This window comes from Pteropus alecto, unplaced genomic scaffold (assembly GCF_000325575.1).
Source record: "Pteropus alecto unplaced genomic scaffold, ASM32557v1 scaffold222, whole genome shotgun sequence".
NCBI classification, from domain to species: domain Eukaryota; kingdom Metazoa; phylum Chordata; class Mammalia; order Chiroptera; family Pteropodidae; genus Pteropus; species Pteropus alecto.
The window spans coordinates 2,998,400-3,011,670 of record NW_006433716.1 but is presented as its reverse complement, the minus strand read 5'-3'; positions in this window follow the sequence as shown (position 1 = coordinate 3,011,670).

Genomic DNA, 13,271 nt, shown 5'->3' with positions numbered 1-13,271 from the left:
CATTTCCTGGGAGAAGGTCAGTGCTATCTTTCTAGTCCTGTAAGGTGAATATGTGACATTTGTTTTTTTTTTTGTTTGTTTTTGTAACAATGCATGTATAAACATTAAAGAATCTGTATTCTCATATGTACTACACATAAGTCTCTGTATGCTAAGAAGGTACGGAGCTCCTGATATTTGTTTTCATATTACTGGAAAGCTAAACAGTTCAGATTCACTGAAGGTTTATTTTGGACTCACTATAAGTCAGGCACTTTCAAACCGTCTTATTCAACCTTTTAACAGTCCCGTGAGTTAGATATCAAGATCCCAGTTTTGAAAAGGAAAGTCAAGTTTCAAGGAGGCTAAGTACTTCCCTGTATTCATGCACCTGGTAAGTTGCAGAGCTAGTATTTAAACTCATGACATGTGATACAAGTCTCAAACACATTATTTCTTTCCATTATTCCAGAAGATCTTTTCTTCAAGAAAGACAGTGCAGACTAGCCTGGATGTAAGCAGGGCTCCAACAAGGAAGTGACTATCCTGTAGACCAACAGAATCATTGGAAATACATTGTTTCAAAAGAGAGCAGTGATGTGGTTAGGAAGGAAACGGAGGCTATCATCAACTACTACTTGGACAAGTCAAAGTATCTAATTGCCTAATGCCTCTAGGCTTCATGGAAAAGATAAGGCTAATTTTACACCTACAAACTCAGAATATAGTTCTATTCTTATTTGAAGTAATTGCAAATATAAGTTAAGACCAAGTATAAGTTAGGACGAAGAAAAAGTTAAGGGTGATGGGATCAGGTGTTCGATAGCAATGTTGTGATCTGTTAGAAACTTTAAAATCCAATTCCTTTCTTTTTGTTAATGAAGATTATCTTTTCATACATATCGTAATGGTAAGCTTGTGTATTGGGGAATAGCTCGTGAGCTATATCATGCAATCTTAAAATCGTTTTCGTAAACCATTCAAGCTGGGCAATTATTATTGGTCATACCCATGTGACTCTCACTATCCAGGCCACATAAGTCTTCTAGTTCCCTTTGTTATTTTTTTCCTTTTTCTCCTTTCTTCTTGCACCCCTGATCCAACCACACATCAAGCCTTTCTTATTCCGCTGGGTTTATCATCCAGAAAATTTCTCAAAGAAGACATGGATGAAAATTTGCTAATCATGATCACCTGATTATCTAAGGGTGATTTAAAAAAACAAAACAAAACAAAACAAAACCATGAGAACACGAGGGTCCCTTCAAATTCCTGGTCACTAAATATTAATCTTTAAGTCAAAGTTTTATTAGTTTTTACATTTTCATTATTAATAGGTTAAATTTTTAATGAAATGCCATGTGGAATGGAATAATTGTAATATTTCCACTCAATTCTAAAAATTAAAAAAAAATACTGTCTTCATCAACTGAAGAGAAAACATCTTAATTTCTTAACTCATATCTGATGACTGAGGTGGGATCCTGGCTGGAGCTACTGGGAGGGACACAGATGGACTTCACTCTGCCCAGGATTGACAGCATGTGAGAAAAATGCTTTGCTATAATTAGAGTAATTTGGTATGCAATGGGGAAAAACAGCCCCTTAAATATCAGTGTGGGATTCAATAGCAAAATATGTCTAGACATGTGATACCTTCCACACTGAAAGAAGTTATTGAAAAATGATTCATTTTTATATCCTCCACCTGCTGACTGATTCTTCATAATATTGATTTGTGAGAGAAGGAACTTTTTCCAAATGATAGTACTGAGATGTGTTGCTAATAAGATACATAGTTTTGAGCACTCAGCCTTTATGCAATAACTGTGTGTTAGATGCTGTTTAGAAAAATCAGAGTAACTGTCTTTATCTCAATAATTCAATTTTCATAAGATTTTCTTTTGTCACTTATATTAATCAGAGTTTAAGATCAACTAAACATGGATGAGAAACATGCAGTCAGGAAATTATGACTTTGGAAATATGCTTTTTATGTAAGGATAGGTATTTATTATAATCAAAGTTTTTTTGTTATATCACTCATCCGGATAATTTAGAGAAAATGTTTAGACATTCTCCAGCAACACTTTTTTTGCCTATAATTACAAGAATATCAACTAACAGTGCCTTAAATAAAGTTTGTTTTTCTCACATAGCAAGCAGTCAGGATGTATGTGTCTATTCATATTGTCTGAGCAGCTCCATGTCAGGGTCAGCATCTCTGCAATTTTCTTTACCTTTTCCTGATAGTCACAATATGGTTGCTGCTGCTCCAGGCATCATGGCTATATTCATGCAGGATGTAGAGGGGCTGGTGTAGTAGTAGTGATGTATTTTTTTTTTTTATCATTAAGCAAACTTTTTCAGATTCTCCAGCAAACTTCCACTTATAAATCATGGCTAGAACTCAGGTATTTAGCCATTTTTTGCTTCGAGGAATCTGAGATAGTGAATATTTAGGTATTTGGGAATGGGTCTTAGGTTAGCTATCCAACAGTGCCTGACACCTCTTGCAACCAAATTTGTATTTTAATGACTAGGATTGATGCTGTGACTGAGTGAAATCAGCTATAGGTTGAAGCTTTATAAAAGAAAAGGAAATGGACCTAAATCAAATCATCTGGGTTTAAATCTCAACCCTGTAGATCCTATGTTATTATCCTAAGCAAGCCACTTATTTGTGTAAGCTTCAGTTTCCTCATCTCTAACTGCAGATAAGAATTCTTTCTTATAGGTACGATAAGGATTAAATGAGTAAGCTGTCATACAGTATCAAGTACAGATTTGATTATATAGAAATTCACTAAGTCGTTCATATATTAATTTTCTTTCATTGATTTATTCAGTTGATCAATATAAACTTTATTTAGGAAAGCAATTGAAAAGAGGTCACCACTTGTCATGTCTGTATCTATGAGGCCAAAGATGCAGTAGTCATTCATTTCAGGGTCATATTCCAGAGAGAGAGAGAGAGAGAGAGAGAGAGAGAGAGAGAGAGTGTGTGTGTGTGTGTGAATGAGGCAGGGATGGAGGGAGGAAGGAAATTCACTTTTATTGACCACCTCCTACATGCCTCTTTTACATCATTTTTTTACCTGATGCAGCAGATATTTCTTCATGATTAACTAGGCTATTAAGCTAAAACTAGAATGGCTTCGACTTTTCATATTTTGAAGCTGCACATATTGTACAGTTTTTCCATCTCATTCACTCTTTTATTTTGCTGGGAACCCATCACAAATCCCTGTGGTTGGGCGGAAAGATCATTTTGTTAAATACTGCTCAGAGTCACACACCAAATATTTCCCTCCTTTCAACTTTCAACTAATTTTCCACAAATAGATTAGTATGCAATTATCTCTCTCCTGAAAGTATATTTATTTTTTATCTAGAAGTCCTCCATCCAGTTCCATCCAGAATCAAAGGATAGCCATTTCTTAAAACTAATTTGGAGTCTGAACTTCCGGAGCTATTGTCCACTTCTCCAAGTATTGCCTTTTCTCTGAAGTTCTTTGTGTATTGCTGCTGTCCAGATGTAGCCATTGTGGCATACCCACATTTGCTGTGAGTTTGTTCCTGAGCCCTGTGATCTGGGAACCTTGCCACACAGAGCTTATATAACACTATGTCTTGTGCAATGATTTCTAAATATGAACATGTGAACACAGGGACATAAGTATTTCTTCTGAACAAGGAAACAATCTCTTTTTTTCCTTTGTTATACCTTCTACCCATCTATCCATCCTTTCCTCTCGTCTTCCATTCCATTCTTGTTTGTCTCTGCCTCTTTCCCCCCTCCCCCTCTCCCTCTCCCTTCCTCCCTCTTTCTCTCTCTCATATCTGGGAAATCTGCAGAAGTAGTGGAGAGCATTCTGAGAGATAACTAGTAATCTGTAATACACTGATGTATTACAGATTGAGAATCGATCACTCTTGAAGGATAATACATGGAAACAAACAAGTCATGGAATGGTTGCCAGAGTTGTTCCGATTAGCCTCTGTAAATAGATGGATATAGATGGGCATGATGAAGATGACTATGGCCAAGTACTAATTCCAGACTTTCCTTTAGAGAAAGCTGATGCTCAGGCTAGAGAAAATCAACAGTGAGACTGGTCAAAAACTAGTGAGGAAGCTTTAAATGTAGGCAGTATCATAAGACTGTGTGGAGCTGAGCAATTAATCCTAAACCTGTGGACTTAAAAAGACATCAGAAACTCTCAGTATATCAGAGAAACAACCATTATGAACCTTACCATAACGCTATTTGCTTATGCTGTAGTGCTAACATCTTGATTTTAGCCCTGGAGATTAATTTAAAGATTTTATAAACTTTCAGCCACCCATTCATTCATGTATCCACCTCACACTGAATATTTGCTGAGCTTACATTATGTGCTTAATGCTGCACCAACTATTGGGGTGCAGAGCTAAATAGTCATTGTATCTAACCTTAAGGAACTCACAATCTAATGGAGAAAATAAATATAGAAGCAGATAGTTACAATTCAGTGCAAAAGTGCTAATTTGAAGATATGTATGTGACATGATAGTAGGGAAGAAAGCATATGGGGGATTAGCATGAGGAATTGAAATGCAGATATCGTCAACCTACATGTAACCATCTCTGAAAACTAGGGCACAGGCAAGAAAAGGGCCCATGACAAGGCACGAAAAAGGCCCATGATAAAAACTGCTGAGTTAGGGGCTCTCCATCATCTACCATATAACCTCTTTGCCTGATATGAAAGGCTTACTATTCCACTGTTGGCTCTCAACTCCCACTGGGGGTTCCCAGAACATGGCTTGTTATTTTATGTGTTCATTTCATTGAATATGCTGTTTCCTCAACTTGCTCTTCTCCTTTCTTTCAATCTGCCCTCTTTCATTCACCTACTATCTGGAACATGCTACCCCAGGATTTTAGATTGACCTCATTCTTCATTGGCTGTCTGCGTAGTTATCTCCTATTCGGGGATGCCTTTCCTTCTTACACAGTCCAAAATGGCAACTCCACCTACATTCATCATCACATCACTCTTTCTTATTTTCCTCATGGTACTTTTCTATATCTGAATTTCTAGTTCATTTACTTGTTTACTGTCTGCGTTCACCTTGATTAACAAGTATATTTCATGAGACAGGGGCTTCGACAGTCTTATTCACTATTGTATTTTTAGGATCTAGAATCAAGCCTGATATATAATAAGCACTTTAAAAATACTTATTGAATTGTGAAATAATTAATAGAACATTTTTTTCTATTGGGAGAAGGAGTCATTCTACAAACTTGGTATACTCTCTGACATATAGTAGATGCTCAATAAATAGTTATTCAATGAATGAATGGGGGCTGACAAGAGTTTTTGCAGATGACTTCAGGACTGGAGCTAAGGTGTTAATACTGAAATTCTTTCTGGAACACAAACCAGCTGCTGAATTAGGATGGTTTCAGAGTGATTGCTGCTCCAACTGGAGCATGACTACTGACCTGAGAGTGTAACCATGTTGCCTCAGTTGATGAATTAAGCTTGATAGCCCTGAGTACAAGAATAGGCTTTGCACATCCAAATAGCCAGGGGTAGAGAGGACAGCCACCACACGGCCCTTTTATTTTTGGTATTCATGGTTTCTGCAGTAATTATGGTATATAAATACCATATAAAACTTCTGAGAGTCTCTAAAACTCAAGTTTTGAAGATTTTTACATACATTATATTGAGAAATGGTACTCACAAATTTGGAGGTTAGGATCCATATTAAAATTCAAATGAATTCAAAGATTTAATAACTATTCTCCTCAAACTATTCCAAAAAATCAAAAGGAGGCAATACTTCCCAATTCATTTTATCAGGCCAATTTTACCCTGATACCAAAACCTGGTAAAGATAACATAAAAAAAAAAAAATACAGACCAATATCTCTTATGAACACAGATGCAAAAATCCTAAATAAGATACTTGTGAACCGAATACAGCAACATATTAAAAAGATTATACACCACAATCAAGTGGGTTTCATCCCAGAGGCACAGAGATGGTTCAACATACACAAATCGATTAATGTGATACACCACATAAACAAATTAAAAAATAAGAATCATATGAACATATCAATAGATGCAGAAAAAGCCTTCAACAAGATACAGCATCCATTTATGATCAAAACATTTAACGAAATTGGTATGGAAGAAAAGTACCTTAAAGTAATAAAGACCATATATGACAAACCCTCAGCCAACATTATATTTAATGGTGAAAAACTAAAAACCTTCCCTGTAAGATCAGGAACAAGGCAAGGCTGCCATTGTTATTCAATATAACATTGGAGGTCCTAGCAAGTGCAATCAGGCAAGAGAAAGATATAAAAGGCATCCAAATAAGAAACGAAGAAGTCAAACTGTCACTATTTGTGAATGACATAATTCTCTATATAGAAAACCTTAAAGACTTCATAAGAACACTACTAGAAACAATAAGCAAATACAGTAAAGTCTCTGGATACAAAATCAACGTTCAAAAATCCATTGCGTTCTTAAAATCTAATAATGAAGTGTCAGAAAAAGAAGTGGAAAAAATAATGCCTTTTGCAATTGCAACAAAAAGAATAAAATATCTAGGAATAAATCTAACAAAACATGTGAAGGACCTATATAATGAAAATTATAAGACCTTATTAAAAGAAATCAAAGAAGATACAAAGAAATGGAAAGATATTTCGCGTTCTTGGATTGGAAGAATCAACATAGTTAAAATGACCTTGTTACCTAAAGCATTATGCAGATTTAATTCAATCTCCGTCAAAATCCCATCAGCATTTTTAAAGAAATGGAACAAAAAATCATCAGATTTGTATGGATGTACAAAAGACCCCGAATTGGCAAAGCTATCCTGAGAAAAATGACTGAGGCTGGAGGCATTACTTTACTCGACTTCAAATTATATTACAAAGCGATAGTAATTAAAATGGCGTGGTATTAGCAGCAAAACAGACACACGGACCGGTGGAACAGAATCAAGAGTCCAGAAATAAACCCATATTTATTTGGGCAAATAATTTTTGACAAAAAAGCCAAAAGCATACAGTGGAGAAAGGAGAGCCTCTTCAATAAATGGTGCTGGGAAAACTGGAAAACCACCTGCAAAAGAATGAAACTAGACTGTTGTCCTTCACCACACACCAAAATTAACTCATAATGGATTAAGGACCTGAATAGAAGACCTGAAACAATTAAATGCATAGAAGAAAACATAGGGACTAAATTCAAGGACCTTGGACTTAAAGAGGATTTTATGAATTTGATCTCAAAAGCAAGGTAAGTAAAAACTAAAATAAATGAATGAGACTATATCAAACTAAAAAGCTTCTACTCAGAAAGAGAAATGGTAAAGAGAGAACCATTCGAGTGGGAAAATATATTTGCAAGCAACACCTTTGATAAGGTCCTAATATCCAAAATATACAAAGAACTCATATGACTCAATAACAACAAAAAAAACAAATGATTCAATCAAAAAATAGAGGACCTGAACAGACATTTCTCCCTAGAGGACATACAAATGGCCAACAAATATTTGAAAAGATGCTCAACATCACTAGCTATTAGGGAAATGCAAATCAAAACCACAATGAGATACCATCTCACACCTGTTAGAATGGCCATAATCAAGAGGACAAGTAATAGCAAATGTTGGAGAGGATGCGGAGAAAAAGGAATACTCAGACACTGCTGGTGGGACTGCAAATTGGTAGATGACTGGGCAAGAAGCTGTGGTACATATATACAATGGAATATTACTCAGCCATAAGAAGAGATGAAATACTCCCATTTGCGACAACATGGATGGGCCTTGAGAAAATCATGCTAAGCAAAATAAGCTAGACAGAAAAAGTTGAAAATCACATGATATCACTTATATGTGGGATATAAACCTAAAAGCGACAAACGAACAGGACAAACAGAGACGCAGGGACATGGACTATAGATTAGTGGTTACCAGAGGGTAGGAGATGGGAGTAAGGGGAAGGTAGACAGGGTAAAGGGGGTCCGATATGTAGTGACAGAAAGAAATCTAACTATGAGAGGTGAACATACAGTGTAAATATATATGCCTCACTGTAAAAAAAAAAAAATCAAAAAGAGAATTTTTAGAAATTAAAAAATTCAAAGGAGTGGTATCAAATGCCAGAATAATTGCCAAAAGTTTTCCACTTACTTGGTTTGGTGTCCTAAAAATGCAGTCAATATTTAGTGTTCTTTTAAAAAATAAATTTCTCGTAATATATAAAATGTTCTAACCTAGCTGAGGAATTTGCCTGTGGGTACATGGAAATTTAAAGATGCAATTGCTTGAGCAAAAAGTTACATTATTTAGTAAAAATATAGGTTTGAAAGATGAAAGATATTTTTTATCTTACTCAGACCAGTCAACATCCAAACTGAGTGTTTATGCTGCTTAGTAAGGATCTGGGAAGATTTCCATCTTCATGTATGTGTGAATTACTTTGACCAAAGCTGAGAGAAAAATGAAAATCATTCTTGGGCTCAGAATCTTTACAAAAACTTCAGCTATGAGTATAAAATTATTTGATAAGATTATTAACAATAAAAATGTCTTTTCAAAATAGTCATGCACAAAAAGATTCTCTGTATATGGATTTTATTTTAACAGGAATCATGTAATTTCTATACCAAGTGATAGTAAAGAGCCTTTATTTAATTGTACTAGCATGAAATGACTGAGTTCATTGGTGATGGAGAGAAGAGTGATTTAGTATCATCTTTTCTGGTGGAAGAAGCCTCACTGTTTCCCTTTCATTTCTCCAAAGCGCCAAGGGGAGCGTAGGTGGTGAGGAGGTCACCTTCTCTCTAAAACACAGCCAGGATCTGAAACCCTTACTTGAAAGGAAAGCAGAGAAAATTCTTTCAAGTTAATTTTGATCTGTAAGAACTTTGAATATATTTTGAAATATTTTATAAATCTGAATAGATCCCTTTATCTGAACCTTTATTTATTCAAAACTTTATCTTCAGTAATCTGAAAGGTGAGAATACTGAGTCCTTGCTCTCAATAAGCTTATAGTCTGTTGATGAAGACAGGATAATTTGCACATGAAATGTAAACTGCCCAATGAAATGATTGATCATGAAATGATAGAGGAATTCAAAAAGAATGGTTATCGCCTAAAACTAATATTATATTTTTTCAAATGTAATTGAAAAGAAATTATTTTTATAAAAGGCTGGCATCTCTAGGTCTTATGCTGAGCCAAATATAAGAATCGGTCAGTACAACTTGTCTTTCCCTTAACCTTTTCACACATATTACCAGTTGGAATAGAAATATTGAAAGTGAGCATAAGTTTCAACATTTTTGAATGATTTGAGAGCTAATGTTTCAATGTAGATGTTGATTTAAGGTAATATAATTGATTTTTCCACAAGAAAATTGTATATTATGAGGATAACAATATTAAAAGAAATATTCTGGAAAGCACCTTCCCCAACTTCCTATATGTTCTAAAGGCTTCCAGTATTTCTTCCGCATCAACTTATGATGGCGCATCATGAATGTTTATCTCGCTCACTTGAATATAAGCTGTATGGGGGATTATTTGTCTTGTCTAATAGAATATTTGATAAGAGTAAGTGGTAAACGAGTGTTCATTGAATTAAAGAACAAAAGAATCAATCCTTTTATACTCTGCTGTAATTCACTTGACATATTATTGGGTATCTCCAATAATATCTCCACGTTGGCTCCTCTTTGGTTTTTTGAACATGCCAATCTCTTCTGTGACTTAGGCTTTCCCCTCCCCGTCTTTAATTCCTTCCACCCCCCACTTCCACCCCTGATGTACAGATGTTGCCGTCTCCCTTTTTTTAAGAGCTAGATCTCTGAAGGCAGGGCGTCTCCTCCTATGTGCTTGCAGCGCGCACTGGTGCAACGGGGCCTGGTATACTGGGACATGGTCCGTGGCTCCACCTGGGGCGCGAACGCAGGACCTTCTGCGTGTAAAGCAGGCGTGCTAACCACTACACTATGGAGCCACCCCTTGACTTAGGCTTTTAAAAATACCTTCTATCTTCTGAGAAAATTCTCCTGTCCTCCTTCTCTAGCCATGTCCTCTGACACCATTACCTCCTCAGAGAGAAATTTTTCTGACCACTTTGTCTATAGTGGGTACTCTCTGCTACTAGCTTAACTCCTTTTTTTTTTTAATAATAGCATATATAATGTATTATTATTATTTTCTCCCCCACCCTATCTGTATTGTAATCTTCATGATGGCAGGCATAGTTCTTATTGTCCACTCCTGCAACTCCAGTGCCTAGCACAAGGCTGGATACATAGAAGTCAATAAATATTAACTAAAGAAGTGAATAATGTTCATGTATTGGACACACTCATTATTAATATTTACTCTCAGGCTGCTGCTATATATGTATGATTTATGCATAACTCACCAGATGTAACTCCATATCTTCTTTTATATTGATCTAGCAATTTAGTGTATTGAGATACTGTGGTAGAAAACCACTTGCATGTAGTATATGGATTATGAGAGAACACAGGGGAAAAGAGAAGAGTATGATTCTTTAGGACAGAATATCGTATCTGAGACAGAGAAGTATGTGACGGGCTCTGGAAAGCACCCATATTGGTAACTTCTCATGGGTTACCGTTTTGGTTTTCTTGGTCATCTGAATTCACACGTTCTCTCTCTCACACACACACTCTCTCTCTCTCTCTCCCACCCCCCCCCCCCCCCCCTCTCTCTCTCTCTCTCTCTCTCTCTCTCTCTCTCTCTCTCTCTCTCTCTCTCCCCCCCACTCCCTCCCTTAGCCCCCTCCTCTCTCTTAACTGTCTCTTGCTATGAAAAGGCTGATATTCTGTCAGACATATCTCTCTCTCAATATTCTACTTGCCAGAAATAGTTTTTCTTACCTATATAAGCTTGTTATGTATTAAAAATTGTGCCCCACTTAACCTTCCAGCTTCACACATACTAAGGAAACACTGAGAGAGTGCACCTACCCACAGAAGTGTAGTGGCTTGGAGAACACTTTATTTCCAATAACCATCTCAAGGATATCATCCTCTTATAATTAGAATGTTGATATTAATGATGATTATAATAACAATACAATGTAGATGATTACAAAGCCCACATTTCCCCAAATAGCATTAGCCTGGGACTACCAGGCTCACAATAACAGCAAGAAACATTCTTGCTTAATGCCTTTCATCAGCATAATTGGAACCTCGACCTAAATCTCTTAGTGATGGTCGTCAGGGTATCTCTAGAAAGTCTCATTTGTTCTTGTTGGCCCTGACAGTCTCCTGCTTCAACTTCACAATGATGGTCATATTTTACCCTGCCAATTTAAACAGTTTCTATGTGTTGTCATCTGTCTTGACATCACCTACCTTGGAATGAGCAATGTCAATTCTTTCTTTTTCTCCAGAATCCCCTGTGCCTATGGTATGGCAGAGAATGTCCCAACATCTCTAATGTGTTACAGAAATGTAGTCTTAAATGTTGCTCTCACTTTCTCAAAATAACACTAATGTTTCAGTCCTCTAAATTCATCCCTACGATCCTGGTGCAAATTTCCTTTAGGGCTGGTCTAAAATTGATCTTTGTTACTCAAAATGTGGTTTGCAGACCAGTAATATTAGCATCATCAGAAAGCTTATTAGAAATGTAGACTCTCGGGCTCTACCTGAATCCTGCCGAGTCAGAATCTGTATTTTAACGTGATTTTCAGGTCATGTGTAGCACACTGAAGTGTGAGAAGCACTGATAGATGCTTAAATCAACCTTTCCTACTTTCTCCCTGGCGATTGCCACCAAATTAGCTTTTTCATCACTAACCACTCTCTCTTGCTTCAGTGGTTATAGAATAACTCAGTTTCTTAGTGCCTTAAAGATCTTAGTACTCTGAACAGCCATAAGCCCCTTCATAGGCTTTCTAGGTACACAAACACTTACCTGAAGGTACAATAGATCTTTTATGAGCCCTGTAGTGGAGCTTCAGCCACATAAATTACACCTAAAAAGAGAAATCATAGTGACAATAATAATAATACATGCCTTAAATTTCCATTAAGTTTTTCTCTTTTCAAAGCATTTGAATTTGTCATATTCACTATGTTCCCTAAACAACTTAGTGAAGGGGATAGAACTAGTATTATTATAATACCTCTTTTGTCGATGAAAAACTGAGGCTCATAGTGATGAATTTAGAGCCCAGAGAGCATATCTGGCACTGCTTTTGACTTCAGTTCACCTTTCACTACACAAACGAAATCAAGTAAAAGAACACGGGCAAGTGAGAATGCAATTACAACGAAACATGGCTGCTATTTCGAATATTGGTTAAGTCATCAGAAGAGGTTTAATATAAGCTTTGTGGCCCCAAGAACATGTCCACATGTCTTGAGGGATTTTAGTGCTGAAATCTTTTATTAAACAGAAAAAAAATTAACTGAGAAAAATTTTTCAAATGAGAGACTATGCTAGGAAACAGCTGAAAGCAATGTCGCCTATCTCTTGACAGGCTTACTCGGGTTAAAGCAGTCGGCCCTTGTTATCTTGGAAAATGTTTTAAGGAATGCCACCTTTGTGTTTACATCTCTTTAGTTTATTAACTCAAATTAGTTTTAGTTCAAATGGTGTTGGTCTGGAAAGAAATGTTTTATGCCAGGTGTGGAATAAATCCTCAGTAGTCCTAAGATTGCTACCCTTTACTGATGAGGCACTGTTGATTGGAAAGCAAGGCATCCTTTTAAATTCTGTCCTGGAACAGGTATACGATGAATTGTTTTTGTTTTAAATTTTTACACTGCTTTTTACTTTCTCAAGGAAAGATTGATTTGGCACCTTTGGAAAGGACTAAACATTCTTTCTTCAGTTTTCTTTGGAATGCCTTGTTTTGTTTTTGTGTCAAGTATAATAAACCTCTTCCCCTCCGTTGGAAGGGGTGCCTGACTTTTCAGGGGCACCCAGAGAATTTCTTGGCTATGAAAAAATAGGAGCCCAAAGACAAATTGGGCACTGGCTCAGCTGGGAGATATTTCTTACTGAGCTTTCTCTGCTCTGGATACTTTGATGCAACTACCTATTTCCAGGCCAGATCTTACTGCCTGTGTCACCAAAAAGCCTGCACTCTCAAGAATTTCCAGTTGCCTCTGCTCCTATTTGGGTCCTTCTCTTGGCTCTCTCAGCAGCATCCCTATTTTGGACCTCAGACTTCCAAGAACTAATGAGGCTTTTTTTTCTC